Source organism: Tachypleus tridentatus, chromosome 10, assembly GCF_004210375.1.
Source record: "Tachypleus tridentatus isolate NWPU-2018 chromosome 10, ASM421037v1, whole genome shotgun sequence".
Classification (NCBI taxonomy): domain Eukaryota; kingdom Metazoa; phylum Arthropoda; class Merostomata; order Xiphosura; family Limulidae; genus Tachypleus; species Tachypleus tridentatus.
The window spans coordinates 71,823,505-71,851,084 of record NC_134834.1 but is presented as its reverse complement, the minus strand read 5'-3'; the positions used below and the strand labels follow the sequence as shown (position 1 = coordinate 71,851,084).

General features: G+C 35.5%; 1 long non-coding RNA gene across 2 annotated transcripts in view; it reads right to left on the bottom strand.

The window, feature by feature from the left end:
* LOC143229544 (uncharacterized) overlaps positions 1-26,083 on the bottom strand; it is a 38,831-nt gene extending 12,748 nt beyond the window's left edge. For both annotated transcript variants that reach the window (XR_013015931.1, XR_013015932.1), the window contains exon 1: positions 25,740-26,083. This is a non-coding gene — a long non-coding RNA (uncharacterized LOC143229544). The remainder of the gene's footprint in view (positions 1-25,739) is intronic.
* Between the last annotated feature and the right edge of the window lie 1,497 nt (positions 26,084-27,580).

Genomic DNA, 27,580 nt, shown 5'->3' with positions numbered 1-27,580 from the left:
CAGGAAGGCTAGAGGCAAAAGGCGTTTCATACTACTTTCTGAGCATGTTGTGATAGATGAAGACAGATGAGCATGTTGTAAACACAATAACCTTCATGTCATGGAATATAATAAATGCTATATGCTTTTGACCGTTAGGGCTTTCACAAAGGGATATCTGTGCATCGTACTTATTTAGACGAAATAATAGTGTATGGGTTTGATCATTAGCAGCCTATACAAAGTAATACCTATATATCTTGCTTATTCCGTGCGCTTTAACAGTACAAGACCTTTACCATTAAAGTCTTGCATAATAAGCTATCTAAGTATCGTAATCTTATGAAGAGAAACCTAATTATTTTATCCCAGGCGTCCCTGTGCCTCTGAAGTCTTTGCACTTTATATAATACAGTGAAGACACAAGCCGACGACAAAATCAACAAGCTAAGTTGATGTTAAGCCTAATAAGACTTCCAGATATTTTCCAGACTTTCAATATTTGATATTGTGTAATATGTTTCACAAAATTAGCTACATTGTGGGAAAATGTGCCTCGTTTGTAATGTAGCAGTGAGAGAGAACGATACAGTGATGTTTACACGGTAAAAATTATACAGAATAGTGTGTGTTATTCAACAGTTGAAAGATGGATTAGAAAGTGAGAATGCAAGCATAAATAAAGTAAGAAACGAGGTAGGAATGGGCTAAGTTACTGACAAAATTTAGTTTAAGACTAACACGAAGTAGGAATGGATGGGAGTTTTTATTCAATTTTTTTTATAGTTGTGTAAGAGCTTATTTTTATATATATTAAGTCTTGAATGTGAATGAGCTCTAGGCCTATCCTTCCCATAACTTTTCTAAGAACTATCTCTCAACATTTCCTGGCTTTTAGTGATAATTTTGCTATATTTGTTTATTTCTTTCACCTATCCAGAGTGGCAGCCTTTCCTTTGGCTGCATTAACGGCTAAAGCTTGTTTCTCATATTTTACATTACTCTGTCTAACCTTATATCTATTTTTGCAACAATAGTTTCTTCACTGGGACAAAGACTGTCTAGGCTAGCAACATAAGGTTTTATCATTTTCTCTCGTTTTGCTTCTTTGAAAGTCATATTTCAAAAATCTCACTGTTTGAAGTACAACCTTAGTGTGAAAACAGTGCAGAGGTAAATTATACATTCGAGCAAAGCAGCGTCAGGCTTTGTCGGTGGTAGCGTTCGTCTTCACACAGGAAACTCATGTCATAGGCACCGACTGCTATGGTAAAATATATACAAAAAGATAATTAAAATTGATAAATAGATGTTTTAATATATATGGTGTTTAGAGTTGCCTATTATTCATTGAAGTGGTGAGTAAAAGGCAACTCAAATCACCACATATGTAACGTACTGTCCACCACATATAGCCTAATCTTGTTTGTTTGATTTACCTTTGTCCAGCGTTACTAAAAGAAAGCAGAATTCTCCGAAACGGATGTAAGTGACAAGAGGTATATGAAATTGATAGATTAGGCTTAATATTCATTTTTGTATATTTTTTATATTGACAACGTTTAGGATCAGGACGCCCTTCTTCTGATGATTTAAAACTTTGATAGAACAAAACGTTATACTTTTATGTTATGATAATAAATGTAAACAGTAGACTGCTTCCTGGTCCCTGAAGAACCTTAACTCGTTTTATCATAAAACTCAAGCATACAAACTCTTGTAGTAGACAGGTCGGGGGAGCGACCCATTAGCGGGCATGAACTGGCTGAGGCTAGATTGCTGAGAGGGTCTGGAGGTCAGATTTTGTTTACAAACCAAATTACCGTGTATATAGAAGTCCGGGAACAAGAGCAGACCTCCTGGTATGTCGTCGTGAAGTGCTAAGAAAACGTACGTTCATGATATGTTCCTCGAAAGAAGTAAAGAAAAACAAAACCCAGCTGAGAACTTGAGTGAAGTGGAAAGAGTGAAGAAAAAAAACGTAAATATGTTAACCTCGACAAGCAGAATATACACTAACACAAATGTAGGTTTAATAATATACAGGTTGACAAATTAAAATATATAATTGGCATTAACGGAAGTTCCGTTTGTTGTATCAAATTTAACTATGGTGAAAAGTAATATAAAAATACAGTTATTAATTAAACAGTTCATTCACTCTGTAGAACCGAATGTTAAATTATATGTAATTCCATTATATTATTTATACGCCTAAATTAAGTTACTAATGTACGCAGGTAAAATCACTTAAAATTCCCATAAATAGTAAACACAATCAAATAATAACATTCAAATAAGTACTGACTCAAAACGTGATAGGGCAAACAACAGACTCGAGAGATGTAGAAATTTTTATATTAGCAGTTTTTTACCTTGCCTAAATTGGGGCTATTAATTCTCGCTCTGCTAACAACTAGATATCTTAGAAGAGAAATAACCCAAGTTTAATATTGTGTCAACAATGCATTAAGCTAAGACGATTCGAATCGATAAGGTTTGGTTTATTTTGAATTTCGCGCAAAGCTTCACGAGGGTTATCTGCGTCTAGCCGTCCATAGTTTAGCAGTGTAAAACTAGAGGGAAGGTAGCTAGTCACCACCACCCACCGCCAACACTTGGGCTACTCTTCTACCAACGAATAATGGGATTGACCGCAACTGTATAACGTCCCCATGGCTGAAAGAGCGAGCATGTTTGGTGTGACGGGGATTCGAATCCGAGACCCTCGGATTATGAGTCGACCATTTAAAACAAAGAAAAAATAAGTTTTTTCAACACAAATTTAAAAGAAAAACCTAATCTAGTTTAAAAGAATAAAGCTAAGCTAATTCAAAGCAGTGCACAAACATATTTTAAAACAGTAAGGGCCAGCTTAAAAGAACTTTTATAAGTAAAACCATTTGAAATGAATTATACACCTAAGATAGTACAAAATAAGATTGTAAGACCATATAAAAACAAAACATGAAGCTAAGGCCACTGATAGAAAGTAATAGTGTAAGGCAGGTGGAAAAAATAAATTGGAGATTATTTCAAACAATATACAAATTTAAAACACATTGAACATATAGAGTTAAGGCTCCATAAAACAATGCATTAGGCTAAGGCAGTCGAAAGTAAGATATCAGAAATAGTTTAAAACAGTACAAAGAGCATGAATATAGCGATAATCATTTATAACAATGAAAAACCTGAAACAGAGCGAACAATAAAAATAAAAATTTAAAACAATATATAGACTTAAAACAGTTCAAAACAATGTTTAGGTTTAAGACAGTTTAAACAATGTTTGACTTAATATTTTAAAACAATAAATTTAGAATATATTAAAACAGAGTATAGACTCGAGATAGTTTAAAACTATAAAGTTAAACTCTTCAAAGCAGGTTTGTTTTTATTTAAGCACAGAGTTATACAATGGGCTATCTTTGCCCACCAAGGGTATTGAAACCAGGTTTCTAGCGTTGTAAGTCCGCAGATATTCCGCTGTGCTACTTGTAAATTAAAGAAAGAACAAAACATTTAAAGCAAAGTATAAACATGAAACAGTTTACGGTTGTTCATTTTCTTACTAATAAATAGACAGTGGTAGTTTTATTTTTCCAACATCGTAAAATACTTTGCATTTCGCTTTGTAAATACCTTGAATCTGCTTATTCCTCGTTTCCCGCTGGCACACCGATAAGTCTACGGATTTACAACGCTAATATTAAGGGTTCGATTCCCCACGGTGGACACAGCAGATAGCCCGCGGTGGGTTTGCTATAAGAAAACCACTCAAATGCTCAGTGATCAAGCGTTTCGATTTGAATCTATATTAAAGAGATTCATTTACGTAGCGTTTTGCTTGAGTACCTTCAGTCACAATATATCCGTCTATCAAACGTTTCATTTTGTAGCTACATTAAACATAATTATTCATAGAGCGTTTTATTCTGAGTGAATTCAATCCACCCGTTTATTTAGCGTTTTTTTTTTTTTGAAACTACGCAGAACTAATTGGCTTTAGCAGCTTTTCAACTTGCAGTAAACCTTTTGCCCAACACTGTTATTTATTTCATGTATGAATACACATACCATAATAATAAAATAAAAAACAAATTGGTATAAAATAAAAATTTGGAGAGATGAAACATTCTACGATATTAACAACCAAAATATATATTTGGAAGATCCTAAATTTCTGAACGATTTATTGGTTACTTTTCGTTGCTAATAATTTCCGCTATACGTTAGCTAATGTAACCCACGAATGGCCGCCTCTCAGATTTACTCAGAACATCTTCAACACGAAAGTTTTATGTTGTTAATCACGTTCGTGCAGACTTCAAAGCCATCGTTCAGGATATGCGAGTTAGAAGCAAATATAATGTGTAATAGAGAGTACACAATATTTTATGTTTAATCTTTACAAGGCTTTGCGATGTATATCCTCAATAATAATCACCACACTTGGTGATGTTACTAGACGAACGTAACAACATTCATCACACTATATGATGTTTCTAGTTTTTCTTAAGTAACAACAGCTATTAATGGCTCAGAGGTAAGCCTGAAGGCTTATCACTCTAAAAGTCAAGGATTTAGACCCATAGAATGCACAATGTATATGGCCCTTGTGTAGCTTTGCGCTTAAACATAAGAAACAAACATTATCCACATAGCCACTTCAAAGAAAATTTCTTAAGTAACAAATATTTTCCATGTGGTCATTTTCTAAAATTCTTAATTAAGCAGCAACGACCGTCCATACGGTCATCATCGACACAGCTTTATTAAGCGTTAACAACTTATGATAAGGCTAGTTTCGACATAACTGTATCAAGCGTAAACACTCATCCATATCATTAGTTTTGTAGTAATTACGTATTTAAACACAAATAACCAGAATATAAAATATTTCATTTCGCCTTTGACGTTTCTATGTAATTGTTATTCTACGTTAGTACTTGTGTTGTGATGAAACTAAATGTACTTATATATACTCTTCAAAAAAAGAAACGCAAAAGACAAAATTTGAGACATATTGTTAACAAGTTTATTCCGGGTAGTTCTGTATGACATGTGTGAAACTTTGCACATTCACTGCTGAACATCCAAAGTCTGCAAAGGCGAAGTCCACGCTCACGAGTTGAAGTTTAACGTCACTCAACGTCATTACGAGTATGCCCCCATGAGCATCAATAACTGCTTGGCATCGGAAACGATGAGATGACGAATCACATCCTGTGGAATAGCTGTCCACTCAGCCTGCAAAGCTGCTGCAAGCTGAGGTAGAGTCTGCGGTTGAGATTGTCGCCGTCGCAGACGTCGGTCCAACTCGTCCCAAAGATGTTCGATAGGGTTTAAATCTTGTAATCTGGAGGGCCAGGGAAGAACGCTGATGTTTGGTGTCTCAAAAAGACAGTGGTGAGTCGAACTGTGTGAGGACGGGCGTTGTCATGCTGAAAAACGTCGTTGACTTTCACCATGATGGGTTGCACATGGGGCCTAAAAATCTCGTCGACGGTTGCGTACGGTCTGATCGGAAATCCTACGCAGCCCTGGTATGGTTGAGGCAGTAGACGTCGCAGTGGTGGTCCTATCCCGAAGGTGACGTAACCGGATGTTGCGATCTTGTGCGGGCATGGTTACACGAGGTCTGCCAGATCGTGGACGGTCACGAGTTGATCCATGTTGTTGGTGACGATTCCATAGCCTTGTGATGGTGCTTGGGTGGACATTCACAGCTCTGGCAACATCTGATCGAGATCCGCCTGCTTCCAAGCGACCAATGGCATTGTTGCGTTGTGCTTCAGTCAGTCTTGGCATAATTGTATTGCGTGTCGGTGGCTTAACACTGAGCTATGGAAACCGAGAACCCGTCACTTTTATAGGGATTTTGCACATGTTGCACTTGCAGATCTCTCAAACAAATTTATTGGACACGAATGCGTTTTGGCGAAAAAACTGATGTTTTCCTCCGTTTTCAAAGTGCACAACTTTTATTGTCATTTTGGTCTGACAATCAGTGCTTTAACACGTGTAACATCACATACTCTGAGCTTGTAATGTTATTACATATATTTCTCTTTAAAATAACGAAAATATCCCTTTTGCGTTTCTTTTTTTGAAGAGTATATATTGTGATGAAACTAAATGTACTTATATTGTGATGAAGCTAAATGTACTTATATATATTGTGATGAGACGTGTGAAGTGTCAGGTAAATAAATATCGATTTGTCATTTTCACCTATTGCTTCCACACAAATCACGTGTTATAATAATAATACACAAACGGAAATAATTTTCTGCAAGTACTTATAAATATTTCTAACATAAGAGAGTAAGTACAAATGTGAATGGAGAGAATATAAAGTTGTTCAGTAAGTTTCAATAAGCAATGGAAAACGTAAAGTCATTTTCATTCACTCCTCTCTATAAGTTGTATATATTTGCATATATAGGTGGCGCTATAAATATAATTAGAATTATATGAGAATTGCTATACTTATATTTAAAACTATTGGTTGCTACCTGTCATTTTGATATCTGCTTATTATTAATGTTTTAGGTTTAGGTTTGTTATTTGTTTTAGTATTCTAATGCTCTCTAGGAAACATTTCTTTAAAATGACTAATGATGTATTTTTAACTAACATTAATGTTTTGTTAATATTAACAAACTAATTTTAACCAAAGATCTAAATTTCATTATAATTTCAACCCTAGGTTGCATCTGTACGTACTATAAAACCTAACCTACCGTTTTATAATCAGCAACGGCATCCACTCTCGACATACACTGAGAGTTTAGTAGGCCACAACTCACTCTAAACTTACACTCACAGCTTCCTAGGCAATATCTTTAACCCTTGTGTACCCCTACACCAACACGTCTCTATAGACTACACTTATAAATCTGGATTTGGTATTTAATGGATAAAACTTGCATCCACTCTAAGCCTACACCCATAGCTTCCATGGTTACATGGAACCACCTAGTAACCACCTCTACACTGCCATTTACAGTTTTATACTTTGCTTGTTAAATCTACTGGAAGTCTGAGCATACAGTTTTAAAATGAGAACCTTTATCAACTCTATAAATCTTCATCTACAGTTTTCAAACACTTTTAATCTAAAATCACAACATTGATTACATACAAGATAGAAAATAAAGGCACCAAATCTGAAGTGTTACTACAGCTGTTCTGAAAGTTGTAGTGTCACTAGTCATATATTTATAAAAGTCGTAGTGTCACTACCCATATAATTTTAAACAGGTCTAAACACGGTAACATTACATATACTAGAATAATTTAAAATCTGTTTTGAATTTGTTTGTTTTTTGAATTTCGCGCAAAGCTACTCGAGGGCTATCTGCGCTAGCCGTCCCTAATTTAGCAGTGTAAGACTAGAGGGAAGGTAGCTAGTCATCACCACCCACGGCCAACTCTTGGGTTACTCTTTTACCAACGAATATTGGGATTAATCGTCACATTATAACGCCCCACGGCTGAAAAGGCGAGCATGTTTGGTGTGACGGAGATGCGAACCATCGACCCTCAGATTACGCGTCGCACGCCTTAACCCACCTGGCCATACCTGGCCGTTTTAAATTTAAAGAGATAATTAGTCATAAAGCGGTAATTTTTTTTTTATCCTGAGAAAACAATGTTTATATTAAACTGAAGAATGCATACTACATAGACCTCGCCTTGTACAAATTTATCTTAACTACGAAATTCAACTTGGATCAACATCTTATGATGTAGTGAAGGTATTCAAATACGGTTCTGAAATTACGAATTATTATTTTTTGCTTCAACGCAGTGTGAAGTTGTTAAAATTAGTAACAATATTGTCGAAAAGACGGCAGCACTATTTATTCAACAATTCCCTTCTTTCTTTTTACACGTTAAAAATCGTTGTAATTTACATGATTGTGAAGTAAAATAAATTCAGTTAAAATATTTATCGCCTTTCAAACCAGCTGGATAAATAAATCCATAACTGGCTAAAAATAAGACCATGCTAAAACAATAATAGATACATTATAGTTAAAATAAAGTTTTATGTTTAAGAACATCCCCCCCATCATTAATTCCCGTCACACCAAACGTGCTCGCCCTTTCAGTCATGGATGCGTTATAATATTACGATCAATCCCACTATTCGTTGGTAAAAGAGTAGCCCAAGAGTTGGCGATGGGTGGTGATGACTAGTTGCCTTCCCTCTAGTCTTACACTGCTAAGTTAGGGACGGCTAGCGCAGGTAGTCCTCGTGCGGTTTTGCGCGAAATTAAAAAAACAACAACAAAAAAACAATCTTCGTCATTACGACTTAGCGTGTCAGGATTTTGACACTAAAAATCGGTTTTCCAAACCTGTGGGGGACACGGCACAGAGAGCTCACTGTGTAGATTTGTGCTTTAACAACAACAACAAAATTTTAAATAGGAAGGAGTAGCGATTTTTAATAAAAGTATTGTAGAATTAAAACCAGTTAAGTTTGAATAAAGGGAACGGCATCTATAAAAAAGGCAATTTATATTAACTTTAAACACAAAATATATAAAAAAGTGCATATCTTTATTATTTTATTTCTCAAGAAATTCGGGACAAATTGATTAAATTCTGGTGTTTGTCACGATATCAAATTACATGCATTTATTTTCTTTAGAAATTCAGAATGAATTGATCTAATCGTAGAGTTTGTCAAATATCAAATTACACGAATTTCCTTCCTCTAACAGTTCAGGACGAATTTATCTAATACTGGGTTTTTCTCACTATGTTAAATTACATAAAATTCCATTCTCTAAAAATTCAGGACGAGACGATTTAATATACTGGTTTATGTTACTCCGTTAAAGTATATTATTCTCTTTTGTCGTTTGACTATATATAGAATGAGTTGATAAATATTCGAATCTGTTATTATGTGTCAGGTTTCACAAAACTACCGTTTAGCTCTGTGGTTAGCGAGTTCATCAAATATTATTGTTTGTTGCTATAGCTGTCAAGTTCAGTATCTTTAGCATGTCCTTTCTTTAAGACTATAGAATGAATTCATTCGTCACTGGGATCTGTTGTTAGGTGAGGCTATATGACTTTAGACTATGTTTTAATCATCATAAGCTAATCATGACTATTATGTGTTGATAGGATCAGGTATGCCTGACCTTAGCTTTATTTTCGACTCTATTTAACGAATTAACTGAATTTTGATCCTTAATTGACCAAGATCACTTTTAACCTTTCTTTCTCTGTGACTCTTGTATTGCTATTCTTTGATAAATCGAATGATAAAACTTTGATATTTATTTCCAATACCACTCTGTCTGACCATTCTAAATCAAATACTGGTGTTTGTCGCCAAGTCCAGCTGCATACCAAATGTAGCAGAATGAGTTGATCAAACATTATTTCCCGGTCGATGGGTCGAGCAAGCTACATGTGTTTAATATCTTTATATGAATCTAGTCTAGTGAACTAACGCAAAGCTAATTAGGCCTTTCAAGAGTTTCCTCTACAATTAATCAATCCATTGCAGGCTAACATGAAAGAATTTGATTTTTATAAGTAACGATGTATAGTTTTTGAAACATGAAATTATGTGGAATATTATATATATGTTTGTACATGAATAAAATCTCCTTTACCTATACATTCCATTGCGTAAGGAGTGATAGAGCATTTTTTTAAAGAACTGCGATAGTTTTACTAGGAACATCCTCGACACGAGTTAGAGGATAGAAACTCTGTATGATGCACTAGGTTAGAAAATATTACTTCGTATAAAAACACAATAATTAATGTAGTTTATATGGATTTGTCTTCTATAAACAATATTAATTACAGAGCTACGTTATTTTCAATGTTGATATCTTTTTCCGACATGCCCCCTCCTAGTGGGTCAGCGATAAACTTGAAGGCTTATAATGCAAAAACTCAAGTTTCAATACTCTTTGTGAGCACAGCACAAACACTCCAATGCTTAGTATCGTGTTTAATAACAAACAATCAAGACTTTAGGCATAGTTACATTAGAACAACTGCAGAGAAGGTTATTTCATATCTGTATTTAAAAATCTAACGCTAATGAACATTTGCAATAAAGATTATTCCATTTAAAGCTAATGAAGAAGTGCAGAGAAGGTGTAATGCTCAATATATATATCTTTTGTGCTTTAACTGGTTGAGCATTCATTTGACTTTATTATCAAGACAATGTCGAGTTACTTATACACGTTCTGTACAGACTAATAAATCATCTTATGTTTCAAGCTCGGATGAATGACTCGGTTGGGAGAGTTGGATAAAATCTCACCCTTTTCACTACACTCAAGACTTACATGCAGAATAAGGTAAAGAAAGGATAAGCCGAAAGCCTTGCGTTATTTGTCTGTGGAATCTTGCGGCCACCTTGTCGCCACTCGGTCGTGTGCACGTTCCGTGATGACCATTGTCCAGCTTACTTAGTGATCTCTTCCATTAAGACCAAAGAAAGCCGACATAGAGTCTGGACAGACATCACTTGAGTGATGGAATTCATGGAATTGTTTTAGCAGAAATTCTTCAGTTTGGCATTTTACTTATGGTCATCCACTTTCCGATTTCCAGGAGATTATGACAACATTCACTAATGGATAGGGAGTCATCATAATATGATTTCCTAAAATCACATACCAAGTAAAAACCACGTGATTTATGAGTACAAAAGATATGGATCGTTTAAAAACAACATAAGTCTATACATACAAGAATCAGACTTTGACATGAGTATTCTTAGAAAGATTTAAGTAAATCCAATTTGATTTCCGCATGAAAGCGAAGCTGATTTCTCCAGTGAACAACAGAATATTGAAAGTATCTTTCAAGTAGCTTAATTTCTAATGGAAAATAAGCGTATTAGTTTTATGTTGAGGTATTGTATAGATAAAAAGAACTTTGAAACGTGCTCTGCTCTCACTGGTATTACTGGTAAAAATGAAAATAATGTCGTTACACTAAAATCGTCAATTTTTGTTAAATTATTTCATATAAAATAAGAAAGGTCTCATTTAAAGAACACGTCTTTCATCAGCAACGCTTTAAAAATGTACATCTTTTGAATTACTTTATCAAATATAATTTATGACGAAGAATAATTTATGTATTTGTGTGTTTGAAACGTCACGTTGCGGAGCAACTGATGTAAATATTGTTTACGCAGTCAAAAACATTTAGTACTTTGCTGTTATTACTAAAATGCAAAACTGAAAATTTATATGTATCCACGCACGGACCTAATGAACCTTTATATCGTTTTGGTGAAGATATTCATCCATACCCTGCGAAGTATTTACATAGATGTACAACAGATAACAGACAGTACTAAACATATTTGTATAGACAACTGTTGCTTAAAACAAAAGTTAGCGAGGACCCGGCATGGCCAAGTGGTTAGGGCGTTTGACTCGCTATCTGCGGGTCACGGGCTCGAATTCCTGTCGCATCAAATATGCTCGCCCTTTCAGCCGTGTGGGCGTTATATGTTACGGTTAATTCAATAATTCGTTGGTGGAAGAGCTGTCTCACACTGCTAAATTATTGACGATGAGCACAGATAAATTCGTGTAGCTTTGTGCGAAATTGAGAAACAAACAAACACACAAGCAGCGTGAGCCGTTGTCATGGCAGCAGTTGTTTTAAATTACTTTTCAGATTTGTATCTGAAATAGACAAATAAATGGAAAGAAAAACATTCGAAGTTAATGTGACTTTTATTACAAATTTTGGGTCTAGTAATTTGTAATTGCTTAACATTTATTGTTTGTTATTAAGAACAAAGCAACATAGACGGCTATCTGTGCTCATCACGGGTATCGAAACCCCGATTTTTTTTCTTGCTTTTCTCCCTACGTTTGAAATTATATATGTGAATTAGCGTCTCCGGTTTCAGGTTAACAGCGTGATAATTTTGAGTTTCCAAATCACTAAAGACTACAGATATCAATAATACTTCAGTTCCGATGAGTTTTGAGAAAACGACACTGAGCATGAAATTCTTACAGCTACACGACATCGTTATGTGAGCACATACGTTTTGACAGTTGGAATTCAACTTGGAATAGAAGAAGAAAAACTTGATGCTAACGTTGACACAAAAAGTTCAATAGAAACAGTAATTTTGATAGTCTAAGCTCGTAAGAGAAAAATTACAGCCCAAACAGTAGGCCTGGGTCTTTTTTTTTTTTTTTGTTTAACGTAGACGCTGAAGTATAAAACAAGACGAAGCGAATCTGTCGTTCTCAGCTGAGGAATTCTTAGAGTGGAAAATAACAATTATATCTTCAACATTCCGCTTGAGTAAAGGGCATCAGAGATGCTTCGTAAAGGGGGCGTCTCACGAGTTAGAAGACGCTTCCTAAACGAAAGAGGAGGTAATTGAAAGATTGCACAATAAGCCTCGATGCGACATCAGAACGCATTTATAAGATTGATCACTACTATTAAATCATGTTAGTATGTTCGGGTATTAGTCTAATGAAACTGGCTGATGGCAATCCTCTATTGGTTCATGTTATATTAATCTTACGTATTGTGTCCAGCCAATACTAAAAATTGAGAAGTGAGTGTTCTGCTTGTAATCTAAATCTGTATGTTGGTGTTTTTCTTTCTTTCTCTTTCTAAAGGGTGCTATTGAGAAACAGGTAAATAAGAGATGGCCCCTTTTACACAGACAAGAATATTTTTTTCTTGGAACATCTACTGCTCGTAGGCCACGTCTTTTGACGTAAATCAGTAACACACCAACATTTTTTAAACATGCCCTACCACATATGGTTGTCGACTGCCGTTGTGCCTAATTAATACCCACAAGCTTACCCTAAAACGTGATATGGGAATTTTCCGGAATCGTTCCAGTATTTTTCTGGTGCTTGACGCCTGTTTCTAATTATCTGAAAATTAAAGTGGAATTCGTTTTGAAAACTTATGCTTCTTGCAACTTCACCTCCCCAGTACACACTGTGTTACGAGTTTTGTTTATCACTTAGGAACACAAACTTCTACATATGGTGGTACTACATAATTTATTAAACAAATCCAATGCAAATATAAACTGTGGTTTGTTTTGAATTTCGCGCAAAGCTACACGAGGGTTATCTGTACTAGCCGTCCCCAATTTACCAGTGTAAGACTAGAGCGAAGGTAGCTAGTCATCACCACCCACCGCCGACTCTTGAGCTACTCTTTTACCAACGAATAGTGGGATTGACCGTAACATTATAACGTACCCACGGCTGAAAGGGCAAGCATGTTTGGTGCGATGGGGATTCGAACCCGCGACCCTCGGATTACGAGTTGAGTGCCTTTTCCACCTGGCCATGCCGGGCTTATAAACTGTGACAATTAACTTAGACGTGTTTTTTTTTAGTATTTTGTTTGGTTATGAAACTCCTTATTTAGATTATAATCCACTATTCATTTCTGTTCTGTAAATTTTCCAGCATGTTAACTGTTTACAGGTACTGTGTTTTACCTTTTTAACTTTGTTTTAGTGCTGGACTACGTGTCTCTCGAGCCTTTATTCTAAAACTAATAAATGGATTAAAAAAAATTACGTACAGCGTTGTGGGAGGCATGAATGCGTTATAAGTGTCATAATCAAATCCCACTATTCGATGAAGTGCTTCACGAGTTGGCGGTGGGTAATGTTAGCTAGCTGCTCCCCGTTAGTCTGTCATTTCAAAATTGGGAACGATTAGAGCAGATAGTTCTTCAGTAGGTCTGCTAGAAAATTCGTAATAATAATTTTATTGTTGAGTAATTGTCGAACTTAATTCGAAATTTGTTGGTAGATTTTCCAAGAAAATTACAGTGTCAAAACAGAAAAAGAAATAATTATAACATACAATCTGGATATTAGCAAGTAGAATGGTACCAGCATATAGGAGTGGGGATATAAAAGTCTCGAGTTCGAGACGTGGTTATCAAGCTTTACATTTTTGACTGATAGTGCGCTGTAAGAGTGACGATTACTGCTTATTTGTTAGCTCAATTGTTCTTGTCCGTAATCCAAAATTATATACAAATATATCAAAATCAAAGGAATTAGTCAACTAGTCGTCTTACTCTTTGTTCGCCTAAAATAACGTCTTTCAGATAAACAAACAAAAACCAAGCGAAATTTAGGCCCACATTCCCGTCAAATAATTTTAAATGCCAGTTTTATGTAAATTCAACATTAGCGTGAATGAGTATGTAGCTCCTTCCCCTCAGCGGCACAGCGAAATATATCTACGGACTTACATGCTCGAATCAGGGTTTCGATACCATTTGTGGCAGAGCACAGATAGCCAAGTGTGTAGCTTTTTCCGCAATTACAAACAGAAATGAGTGCGTAACCTCAAAACAGGATTAATTTTCTTCTAAATCTTCTGTAACATTAGAATACTAATTAATATACTTATTTATAGAATTGTGTTGATTTTAATGTTTGCTAGCATAAACTGAACTTCAAATTGTGATGCACAACTTTTCTGCCTACTATAGGAGCTGTCTACTTTTAACAGGGAATTTGTTTATCATAAAGCGTGCCGGATGATAACAATACGATACTGAGAGTTACTGTACTTCACGAAGAACTGAACATACTCAATCATATCAATTGCAACCCGCTAGTACAGGAGTAAGTCTATGGATTTACAACGCCAAAATCAGGGGTTCAATTACCCCCCGGTGTGCTCAGCAAATAGCCCGATGTGGCTTTGCTATCAGAAAACACACGCATATTAATTGTATCTAAAATTAAAACTTTGTTGTTCTCATAACTCTCAAAATAGAAGTATCACATTAAATACATTTGTATTTAAGAAGTCTTAGCTATTGCTTAAACAGCGGTGTAATATTATGGAAAAAACAACAAACAAACAAATTATCTTGAATAGTGATTTTAGAGTACTTGCAAGTGTCTAAAAGGCGTATTATTTACAAATGTATTTAAAATAGTGTTTAAATTCTGAGGTTTAATTTTAATTTTAGATGGACGTGGCTCAGTGTATTCAGAACATTTATTAGAGTTTCGGTATTCATTCTTCAGTTGCTCACTTATTCAAATGTAAACCATCTTGTCTATTAAGTTATTGTAAGAAAAAAACTGTTAGTATCCCGCTCTCTTCTAAATCTCTTTCTTTAGTTTTATAACTCTGTCCACCGCGTTTCTTGAGTTTTCTGGTTTTGGCTGCCACAACTATATGATGTTCTGAATGCTCTACGTCTCAGCCTGAATTGTTTAAATTTATTGGTTTGAAGAAATATGGCTTTCCAATGAGAAAAATTTGGAAGACATAACAAGAGTAAAAAATTCAGAATTTGGATTGGTTCAATGTTGTTCTACAAAAGGTTGAGTATTACATTACATTAAAATGACTTAGAACATGCAAGTCAGCAAATCACGTGACAACCACAACATACATAATGTCGTAGGTAAAATGAAATTTATCAGAACTATATTTTAACATTGTTTGATATTTCGCAGATACTAAACGTCCATTTAAAATTTTCCACCTTTAGGAATGGTAAGTAGTACCTTTTGCTGGTGCAAAATATTTATACATTCTGATCCTAAAGATGCGATCAGATTGTGGATTTAAAATTGTCAAGCCAATGACATTTCTTGTACTTAATATTATTGGTAAACAAATGAATATGAATCGAAAAGGGGTATCAGGATCATCCAGGAAAAGACCGACCACAAGTCATAATCCAGCGGTATCTTGTAGTAGGTGAGTTCCGCGAATCCATAGGTCAGAGTAAAAATCCATCCAGATGTCCTGGGTAACAATGGATAATATAATCAAAAAGGATTTCTATTTAAAGAAAGCGACTTAAGTCACCTGAACACAAACTACTCTTATGACATATACATTCAACTATCGCATACCTCAAATAGGTGAGAATGAAACAGGTATTTATGACATTCTATGAAAAGACAAACTGCTCCAGCCTATGGATTTCAGTGAATTATCTATTTTGAAATGAATGATGAGAAACCGTTGTACTTGTACACTAGATGCTCATGGAAAGGCTGCAGACAGCAATGCTATGTTTATGACATGAAATGATTAGAATGGAGCCTTTTGCAATGGAAACTGTTGTGCAAGGCTATTATCAATTGCAAGAGTCTTAGAAAGTGTACGACCAAACGTGGTGCCATGAATTGTAACCACATAGTGATGCGTCAAAATTGTTTTAATGTAATGCGCTCAACCTCTGTATAACCTCTCATTAGAAACTTGATTTAATATTACCTTTTTTTTTCTAACCTCTGCAACTACAGATACATTTCTGCTTATCTATATGTATTTTAGATATTATTTTATTTTAAAAATATCAAACCCACACAAATGTAACAGTATCGAAGGTATCTTCTCCAAGACAGTAACTAAATATCTTTGTATATTTTGTTTGTACCAAAAACATGTTATATTATTCTCATCACACTCTATTATACCATCGCTGAATTCAAAACCTGAAAACCTATTATGAACTTGTTCTTAATGTACGGCTTATCCTCGTTTGTTTGTTGATTCTAGAAGGAGTATTTAGATTTCTGCTTTTCATAATAACTTGAAAGTATTTTCATATACGACATGATCCTGGTGTAGATATTTTTAAGCATTAGAATATTTATTATTGAGCAGAAAATTAAATAGTGTGTTTTACGTGTTTCGTGTTTTATATTTTTGTGAAACAAATTTACATTTTAAAAGAACTTATTGTAATGTATTTACTGTTATACATTTATTTTAATATGTATGTTTGTTTAACTTTAATGTATACTTAGAAATGCATGTAACATATATTGTTAAATGGGTATTGCAAAAGTTCCACCTGTTTTCTAAATTTGTGGAAAATTCTCGAGCGTAAGAAATAACAATGTACTATGTGTGTATATAAAATGCTAGTGATTGCCAGTATTACTGTCAGGTTGAATTTTCGAGAATCTTGCCTAATGAGTATGAAAGCAAGCAATCGTAACACGCGGGTAGACAGTTTAATATTGTTTGTTTCTGCAGTCAGATCATTATAAACTTCGGAAGCTGTAATTGTAATAAGCGCCTATTAAACAAAGAATTATAGATATTTTGCTAGGTAGAGATTTCGAACATTACAAAACATTCAACTCCAGAGACCTAACTTTGAATGTTAGTATTTTTACGAAGACATTGTATGGCTTCAGATGTGAAAACTTACGTGAGATCAGACAAGATATAATAGAGCTAGCTAGCATTCCCGCTAAGTGAAGTGTATCTATGTATCAACGTAGAATTGATTCGTTCTCCGTGAACCATCGATAAAAGATTCAGTTTCAAACCAGATTGAAGACTCGGTATTGTTTGCAAGTTTGTGAAACTGTTGTATATAAATCATAATTTGTAATAACCATTATTATAAATTGTATTGTTGTTTTTATGTTAACGTGTATTTGTGTTAGAAAGAAAATTGTGTGTATATCAATCTTGTTGGCAAATATCATAAGTTTAACACATACTGACATTTAAGTAACTTTTAAAATAAAATTAAAACTTCCGGGTATTTGAATTCATAATACCTTAACATACGTAATATAATAAATATTATAATAAATTATAATACGTAACCATACAAATACATGTTTTTCTTAATTTCAAGTGCACAGAAGATAATACACCGTCACTAATCGGTTCGACCTGCTTTAAATGAGTTCTAAATGCCTGATTTTTTTATTATTGGACCTTAACTCGACAAAGTAATGCTTAATTCACAAAAGTCCGGCCAAATGATGTTCTCACAAACTGAGTCGACTGGTTTAACTGGAGAGTCGGTTCAATTATTACTTCATAAACCAAGTTGACAGACATATCTCGATAGTCCGGCCAAATGATGTTCTCACAAACTGAGTCGACTGGTTTAACTGGAGAGTCGGTTCAATTATTACTTAAAAACTAAGTCGACTGGCATATCTCGATAGTCCGGCCAAATGATGTTCTCACAAACTGAGTCGACTGGTTTAACTGGAGAGTCGGTTCAATTATTACTTCATAAACCAAGTTGACAGACATATCTCGATAGTCCGGCCAAATGATGTTCTCACAAACTGAGTCGACTGGTCTAACTGGAGAGTCGGTTCAATTATTACTTAAAAACTAAGTCGACTGGCATATCTCGATAGTCCGGCCAAATGATGTTCTCACAAACTGAGTCGACTGGTTTAACTGGAGAGTCGGTTCAATTATTACTTCATAAACCAAGTTGACAGACATATCTCGATAGTCCGGCCAAATGATGTTCTCACAAACTGAGTCGACTGGTTTAACTGGAGAGTCGGTTCAATTATTACTTCATAAACCAAGTTGACAGACATATCTCGATAGTCCGGCCAAATGATGTTCTCACAAACTGAGTCGACTGGTTTAACTGGAGAGTCGGTTCAATTATTACTTAAAAACTAAGTCGACTGGCATATCTCGATAGTCCGGCCAAATGATGTTCTCACAAACTGAGTCGACTGGTTTAACTGGAGAGTCGGTTCAATTATTACTTAAAACTAAGTCGACTGGCATATCTCGATAGTCCGGCCAAATGATGTTCTCACAAACTGAGTCGACTGGTTTAACTGGAGAGTCGGTTCAATTATTACTTAAAACTAAGTCGACTGGCATATCTCGATAGTCCGGCCAAATGATGTTCTCACAAACTGAGTCGACTGGTTTAACTGGAGAGTCGGTTCAATTATTACTTAAAAACTAAGTCGACTGGCATATCTCGATAGTCCGGCCAAATGATGTTTTCACAAACTGAGTCGACTGGTTTAACTGGAGAGTCGGTTCAATTATTACTTAAAAACTAAGTCAACTGGCATATCTCGATAGTCCGGCCAAATGATGTTCTCACAAACTGAGTCGACTGGTTTAACTGGAGAGTCGGTTCAATTATTACTTAAAACTAAGTCGACTGGCATATCTCGATAGTCCGGCCAAATGATGTTCTCACAAACTGAGTCGACTGGTTTAACTGGAGAGTCGGTTCAATTATTACTTAAAACTAAGTCGACTGGCATATCTCGATAGTCCGGCCAAATGATGTTCTCACAAACTGAGTCGACTGGTTTAACTGGAGAGTCGATTCAATTATTACTTAAAACTAAGTCGACTGGCATATCTCGATAGTCCGGCCAAATGATGTTCTCACAAACTGAGTCGACTGGTTTAACTGGAGAGTCGGTTCAATTATTACTTAAAAACTAAGTCGACTGGCATATCTCGATAGTCCGGCCAAATGATGTTCTCACAAACTGAGTCGACTGGTTTAACTGGAGAGTCGGTTCAATTATTACTTAAAACTAAGTCGACTGGCATATCTCGATAGTCCGGCCAAATGATGTTCTCACAAACTGAGTCGACTGGTTTAACTGGAGAGTCGGTTCAATTATTACTTAAAAACTAAGTCGACTGGCATATCTCGATAGTCCGGCCAAATGATGTTCTCACAAACTGAGTCGACTGGTTTAACTGGAGAGTCGGTTCAATTATTACTTAAAAACTAAGTCGACTGGCATATCTCGATAGTCCGGCCAAATGGTGTTCTCACAAACTGAGTCGACTGGTTTAACTGGAGAGTCGGTTCAATTATTACTTAAAACTAAGTCGACTGGCATATCTCGATAGTCCGGCCAAATGATGTTCTCACAAACTGAGTCGACTGGTTTAACTGGAGAGTCGGTTCAATTATTACTTCATAAACCAAGTTGACAGACATATCTCGATAGTCCGGCCAAATGATGTTCTCACAAACTGAGTCGACTGGTTTAACTGGAGAGTCGGTTCAATTATTACTTCATAAACCAAGTTGACAGACATATCTCGATAGTCCGGCCAAATGATGTTCTCACAAACTGAGTCGACTGGTTTAACTGGAGAGTCGGTTCAATTATTACTTAAAAACTAAGTCGACTGGCATATCTCGATAGTCCGGCCAAATGATGTTCTCACAAACTGAGTCGACTGGTTTAACTGGAGAGTCGGTTCAATTATTACTTAAAAACTAAGTCGACTGGCATATCTCGATAGTCCGGCCAAATGATGTTCTCACAAACTGAGTCGACTGGTTTAACTGGAGAGTCGGTTCAATTATTACTTAAAAACTAAGTCGACTGGCATATCTCGATAGTCCGGCCAAATGATGTTCTCACAAACTGAGTCGACTGGTTTAGCTGGAGAGTCGGTTCAATTATTACTTAAAAACCAAGTTGACAGACATATCTCGATAGTCAGGCCAAATTATGACCTCAAAAACAAAGTCAACTGTTGCAGCTCAACATGCTCCCTTGTTCTGACAAACAAATCCGATAGGCAAAGCCTAACTGTCGTTTCCTAATAATAACGTTACAAACCAAGCCAACAAAGCATAACTGTCGTTTCCTAATAATAACGTTACAAACCAAGCCAACAAAGCCTAACTGTCGTTTCCTAATAATAACGTTACAAACCAAGCCAACAAAGCCTAACTGAAGAGGTCTGCCAAACTGAGTCCGTCAAAAGGGTAAGACTGGAAACTGAAATTTTCAAGACTCAGTTGCTTGACTGGCTGAAGCATCTACCCTGCAGGCAGGTAAAGAGGTTAGAATCCAACTGAGCCTTCGTTATTTTTCCAAGTTAACAGCACGGTGTATTGTCCTAAATAATGATCGATTAATGTAAACACATTTTGTTTGTGTGAGCTTCAATGTGTTATTGCAATTTCTAGATACCTACGGAATCACGTATGAGCACGTGAAGCTATTTAGAATTCCCAACACTACTACTAAATATTGCACTTAAGAGTCATAAAGTGCAATAAGTTCGTTGTGTGTTTCAAGAAGATGTGAGGGTTGAGAATTCGTTGAATGTATAATAAGTTGCGATTAGAATTTACTTTTAAGTCAGGCAGTTAAAGTTTTAAATTGAATTTTGTCATAAAAACTATGTTAAAATATTTCTCAGACACCTGTTTCTAATACCAAAGATAATATTTATTATAAAACAGGTGTTAATCTCCAGTGTATAAGTATGTCAGTTATTGTTGTTTGTAATTAAGCACAAAGCTTCAAAAAGGGTCATCTGTGCTCTGCACACCACCGTTATCGAAACTCGGTTTTAAGCGTTAAACATGTCAGCTCGGTTTAGAACTACATAAAATTATTCTAGTTAGTCAGATAACATCTGGCTTTAGAGTGTTTATCTCAGATTTTAATTTCTTACCGCCAACCACAGAATGCAAGACAAACTGAACATAAAGACTATCCTTTAATTCTAATAAAAACAAATTGAATGAGTGCGGACACTGTTCTACAATACCAAATATCAAACACTATTATTAATTATCGTGTAACTGAGAGGCAATAGAAACGTAATGTATTAATAAGTAAACCACTTCACACCTTTCTGCTGGTTTATGAGTGGATAAAGAGTTGCATGGCTTAAGCTGCTTATAAATCTGTACAGGGATTCTAATTTAAAACTGAAACTGATGAGTAAAAGTAATGAAGGCAGTACTATATGTTAACCACACAATATCTGCTATAATTGTTGCCTACGAAGATAGTTGCGGGTTACTAGAACTCAGTCAGGTTGGATTATGATACGATACATCCAGGAATGGCCGAGACGCCATTTGTATTATTAATTACTTCAATAACAACACTACTAACCTACATAAACGTAGGATTTGTTGTTTGTTTATTAAATCTCCCACAAAGCATCTCGTGGGCTATCTACGCTTACTGTAACTATAGCAACAAGCTAGAGAAAAGGCGAGTAGTCAGCACCATCCACCGCTATCTCTTGGGCTTTTTTTTTGTAAAAAATAGTAAGAACTACCAGCCCATAATAATACGTCAGCTACGGTGAGGTTGATCATGTTAGGTGGCGAATTTCGGTCTTGCATAACGAATGTCCTAATGATCAGGCCATGTCATGCCTATCAACTTTGGAAATAAGGAGTAGTTATGTAACACAACATATATGTGTCGATATCATATTTTGTAAGGAATGTTTTGTCTCGCTCAGTTTTCCATAGTGTTCAGAATTTATCGATTTGTTTTACATTTTATTTGTATAAAACTTAAGCAAAAACATGTAGTTGTAGAGCTGTTTAATTTTAGTCGTACACGTGAACTTCTGGTGACACAGTCTCTAATATAGATGTCTTCAACTAAAAATGATGAATATACGCTAAGAAGAACTGTTAGAACTTATACAGGGGAGTTTCTGACTTGTAGATAGCTTACAGATACCCGTGTAATATTTACATATTACCTTACTTAGGGCTAACCTAAATATATATCCTCGTGAAACCAAAGATGTTTGCCCTTTCAGCAGTGAGGGCGTTATAACGTTACTATCAATCCCACAATTCATTCGTAAAGAATTGGGCAAGAGCTGCCGGTGGATGGTGATAACTAGCTGCCTTCCATCTAGTCTTACACTGCTAAATTATGAACGGCTAGGGCAGATTGCCCTCGTTTAGCTTTGTGTAAAATTCAAAAACAAACAAAACTAAATCTATTAAGTTAGTCATAACATGTGACGCGATATTGAGGATTACTGCCGAAAGGTCTTCTTTTATTTAGAGATTATTCCACAACTGATACATTAGTGCAGCGTGATGAAGAAATCTTGATACTTGAATAATCTACACACTTGGAATTTTAATCACACCAGAAAGAGTTTGAAAGGAAACTATGATAGCCTCACCACCAGTCTCTCCTACACCAATCAACCTAACAATGCTTACACATACTGGTCTGATTAAAACTTGCGTTACTGGACAAAACCTATCCTTCCAATTACTATTATCCCAACCTAACAATACTTGTACGAGGGCTGTTCAAAAACTACGCGGACTGTTTGAATTGCGCGGCTCCAGTTGGTTCCAGGAGAATCCGCTTGGTGTTGCTAGGTTCGCACAGATCAGCTGATTACGACGCCATTTCCCGATTGCAGATATCTTCATTTGTGTATTAGCTACGCGGTTTTAAGTGAAGTGCGATTTTTTCGTTTGGCGGATTTCAGAATGAATGACCTGAAGGAGCAACGACTTGCTGTGAAATTTTGTGTTAAACTTGGAAGATCTGCGATTGAAACTTTTGCTATGCTCAACACAGCTTACTGTGATGTTGCTATGAAGCGTACGGCATGTTTCAAGTAACATGAACGTTTTAAGGATGGTCGACAGTCCATTGAAGATGATGAGCGTCCTGGACGTTTTTCCACGTCAACTGACGACCCACACGTCGACAAAATCAACACCCTGGTGCGGGCAAATCAACGTCTGACTGTCAGGGAGCTTGCTGAAGAGTGTGGGATACCAGTTGCATCTTGTTACGAGATTTTGACCGAAAAATTGAAGATGCACCGCGTTGCTGCGAAATTCAGCCCTCAGAACTCGTGATTTTTTGGCCAAACACTCGATCACTGTTCTTTCCCACCCCCCTACTCACCTGACCTTGCTCCTTGCGATTTTTTCTTGTTCCCCAAACTCAAAAGACCCTTGAAAGAAAGAAGATTTGAGACGATTCCCGAGATTAAGGCAAATGCGACGAAGGAGCTGGAGGACATTACAAAAGAAGCGTACTAGGACTGTTTCAACAAATGGAAACACCGTTGGGATAAGTGTGTGCGTTGAGGAGGAGAGTACTTTGAAGGGGTCCCAGACCTGTAACTTCTAAATAAAGTACATTTTGTTTTATGACGTCAGTCCGCGTATTTTTTTAACAGACCTCGTATGTACTTAACTAATTAAGACTTACACTTACTTGTTTAGGTACGTATATTAAACTTGTTTTTCCAGCACCAAATAAAAAAAACAAAGGTTCTTCGTAACAGCAATGCCATAACCGCGATACATGTGGAAGTTAATTCCATTTAATATTAATTAACTAAATCTCCAGATCAAAGAGTTATATAACACTTTATGCTAAGCTACCGATGCTCTTTGTTTGTTTTTTTTGCCCAATGTCAGTACATACAAACACGACCACTCACCGGATAAAACATTCTGATTCTCAACGTTTTACTTTAATAGACTAATAACACTTGTAATTAATATAGTTAATAGCTAGATCACACTTGATAGATCGATATTTTTGGAATAGAATTATTTTTGTTGCTTAGTTCTATTTTTAACAAGCTGAAGACATTTTATTTCTCAGCGTATCTTACAGTCACTGAAAGGAAAAATGAGTGAACTTTTACTGGAAAATTCATTTGAGGTTTTAAGCCAAAGTGTGTGAAAACTGCACATGAGATCTGTGTTTCGTAGACCTCATGTTCTATGTAGAAGGTTTCTTTTGTCTTCCACGAGATTTATTACGTTATATTAAAACGATTTGAAGCCTTGCCACGTCTATATAACCCATGTAGCTACAGCGGGTTATACTCTATCTGACTCCTACATCCTTACAATATGCTTGCAGCGTAGTTTCCATTCCAAAGGCTCCGTCATGAGGCTGTTACGTTTGAAGCACACTTCCCTTCCCTTCTTGCTTTCCATGATCCATCTAGTGTACGAGGGCGACTGTTTCTTAGTGCTCATTTTAAAAGCTGGATCTCACAAAAGTCCATAGCCATTGCGTCCGACATTTTGACAGGTATGTCTTTGTATGAAATAGCATGAATACAATTTTCATTCTTCAGATACTTGAAGTATGCGAATATTGAATAAACGGTATAAACGGAAACTTTATGTCAATGAAACTATACTATTTCAAATGCAGATCTTTCTTTATTATGCCTGGGTCACGTACGTAAATGGTTTTTGCCACAGATCTTTCTCTTCCTCCTTCTGGATAATCCTCGTTCCTCCAGTTGATCTGCATTCCTTTGTTTTTCATTGCAGTTTATGAATATGGGATATTCCCATGTTGAAAATTCTAAATCCCTGATTTGACCCCAGATTTCTGGTATGAGTGTGTTTGTGTGTTTCTCTTATAGCAAAGCCACATTGGGCTATTTGCTGAGCCTACAGAGGAGAATCGAACCTCTGATTTTAGCGTTGTAAATCCGTAGACATACCGCTGTACTAGCGGGAGGCCTGGTATGAGTGTATTAACATTTTGAATACTAAAGGATGGTTAAATGTCCTTCCCAAAAGCGATTAATTATCGTTGGCATCACACTACTTACAAAATACCAAACATGTAGTTCTCATATATCCGTTCCACTACTACGTCGTAACTGTTGTAATTTTCACGCGACTTGTTTGTACAATCAAAATCATTTTAACATAACATACTCAACGTTTTGTGTCCCAGAACTCATCCGATCTGGAACACTGCGCTTAAACGTTTTTACTCGTTATAAAGCTAAAGAGTCTTCCCGTTTTATCTGTTTACATTTGTAACGCTATCTTAGGTAAACATTGTAGGTACTTTTATACTTGTAGAATATTCATAGTCTAAAATCTTCTTTCTTTAGGGTTGTTAACAAAATACTTTACGATTAGTTGATTCTTATCGTAGTTATAATAATATTTTACACGACTGTATGTGGAAATAACCATCTGGTACATTAATAAGCAACGTTGAGATAACAACGGCCATGAAGCCATGGAAAAATACAACTTCGAATCGTCATTTACCAAAGGCTCGTACTTTATAGAAATGCTATTTATATTATTTTTTGTTGGTATTATAATTTTCACGCTAAAAATATTCAAATTATTACAATATAACAGACTTCCGAAAGAGGTATAGACAAACAAATTACCTTAGAGAGTTGACTCAGAAGTCGGAATGTAAGACTAAGGCATCTATCATATCATGTCTTCTTCCTGTTCCTTTACATGTATATATATATAAACTTGGAAGTGATTTTTCTCCGTCATCATGATTGAGCACTGCTTTTGAAGGAGAAACGGTCAAAGAATATTTGCGTCCCACAACAGAGAGAAAGGCGCGAAACACTACGTACGTCCTCTAATGAAGAAAATGGCTTCAACAGAAAGAGAATTTCTGCCAACGTTTAGATAATTAGAGCTCAGCTCTAACAGGATTGGAGCTAATCACCAGAAAGAATGACGACGCTGTATGAAAAAGATGCTTCATCGTTGGTGATGTATACATGAGGTGAAACTTTCCACGTGCTTGATTAAACCTAACAGAACCTTAAGATTAGCACACGCTACATCTTTCTGTCAACCATATGGCTCAGAACGTTTAGAATTAATATTCCTTTCATGTCGCTGGTTTTTACTGTGGTTTTAAACCAAGTTAAATTGTTATTATGTAACTCATGTCTTCAAGTTTAAAAAAAAATATATTTACGTGATCAGAAACAAGATAATTACGAAATTCGATTTTAACGTGGAACGAAATTGTTACATCTCTCTAAATAACCACAAAATTGTAAGGGTTATAGTTTTGAGAAAATCTATTAAAGGGCTCGAGTAAAAGAGAAGAGAGTGAATTTAATAACAAAAGAAAAATTAAAATATAAAAAAATCAGTAAATACAGTCAGACATGCATTATGCTTGAAGTTATCTGAAGAAATGAGATTGAGATGAGATGGTATTCAAAGTGAAGTATCTAAGTTACCAAGACAAGTCCCATTATAGAAGTCGAGCGTGCAATAACGTGAAAATTATAATTAATAATTAGTTTACTAAATAAAACTGTTGAGTACAGTAGTTGTTCCTACGACTTATTTTGTTGATAACCATTATTATTCCCATTCTAAATTTCATATTATTAGATATTTTACTTAATACAGAAACAGGAACACAAGTGTATACTAACCGTAAATTAGTACAAAATAAATCCGTCTTCCAGTATATAGAATTGGCTGTTACAAATAATATATGTTACTGAAACTGTCGACGTTATTCTAATATGGTGACATAGACATATTTTTATTATACAATAAACTAAACATTTAACGATTAAATAATGTTGGCAAGAAGAATGAGCATTGACCAAGATGAAACGTTCAGAACATAAAATAAATATTATAATATATAATAACTGAACCCTCTTTTGTTTCCAATGCAAATAGGATTTTTTGGCTTGTTAATTAGGAACTGTTCTGATTTTTATTGAGCGAATACAGATTTTGGGTGTTACGATTACAATTAAACTGGTATGTAGATTATCTACTTTCAGTTTTTATTCATAAAAAAAGCTGAAGTAGTCATTAAGTTTCTTTTTGTTCTTTGTTTCAAACGGAAGTTGAAGGGTCATTGTTTATGACGAGACTTTTAATTTCTTAACCAGGGTGTATTCAATGAAACCGTTTATTTTGTGTGACTTTATATCTTTGTACAGAATTTCTGTCTAAGCGGGTTTTATAGTTTATTGCAAAGAGTTATTTAGAAAAAACATACACAGGAAACAAACAGTCTCCATTTCAACTTTATATTAATTAGAATTGCGTTGTTTTAACTTCGGATATGGTGACAGAAGAGGCCTCTCATGGCACATGAATGCCGTAATAGATCATTCTTGTCCGTCAAAGAAAACATGAAGTGTAGAATTTAGAGGAAGATTGTTGTCTCAACAAGTTTTATTTTTCTTGACAGAAAAGCTATATTTCTAAAGCGTTATTTTAAGGC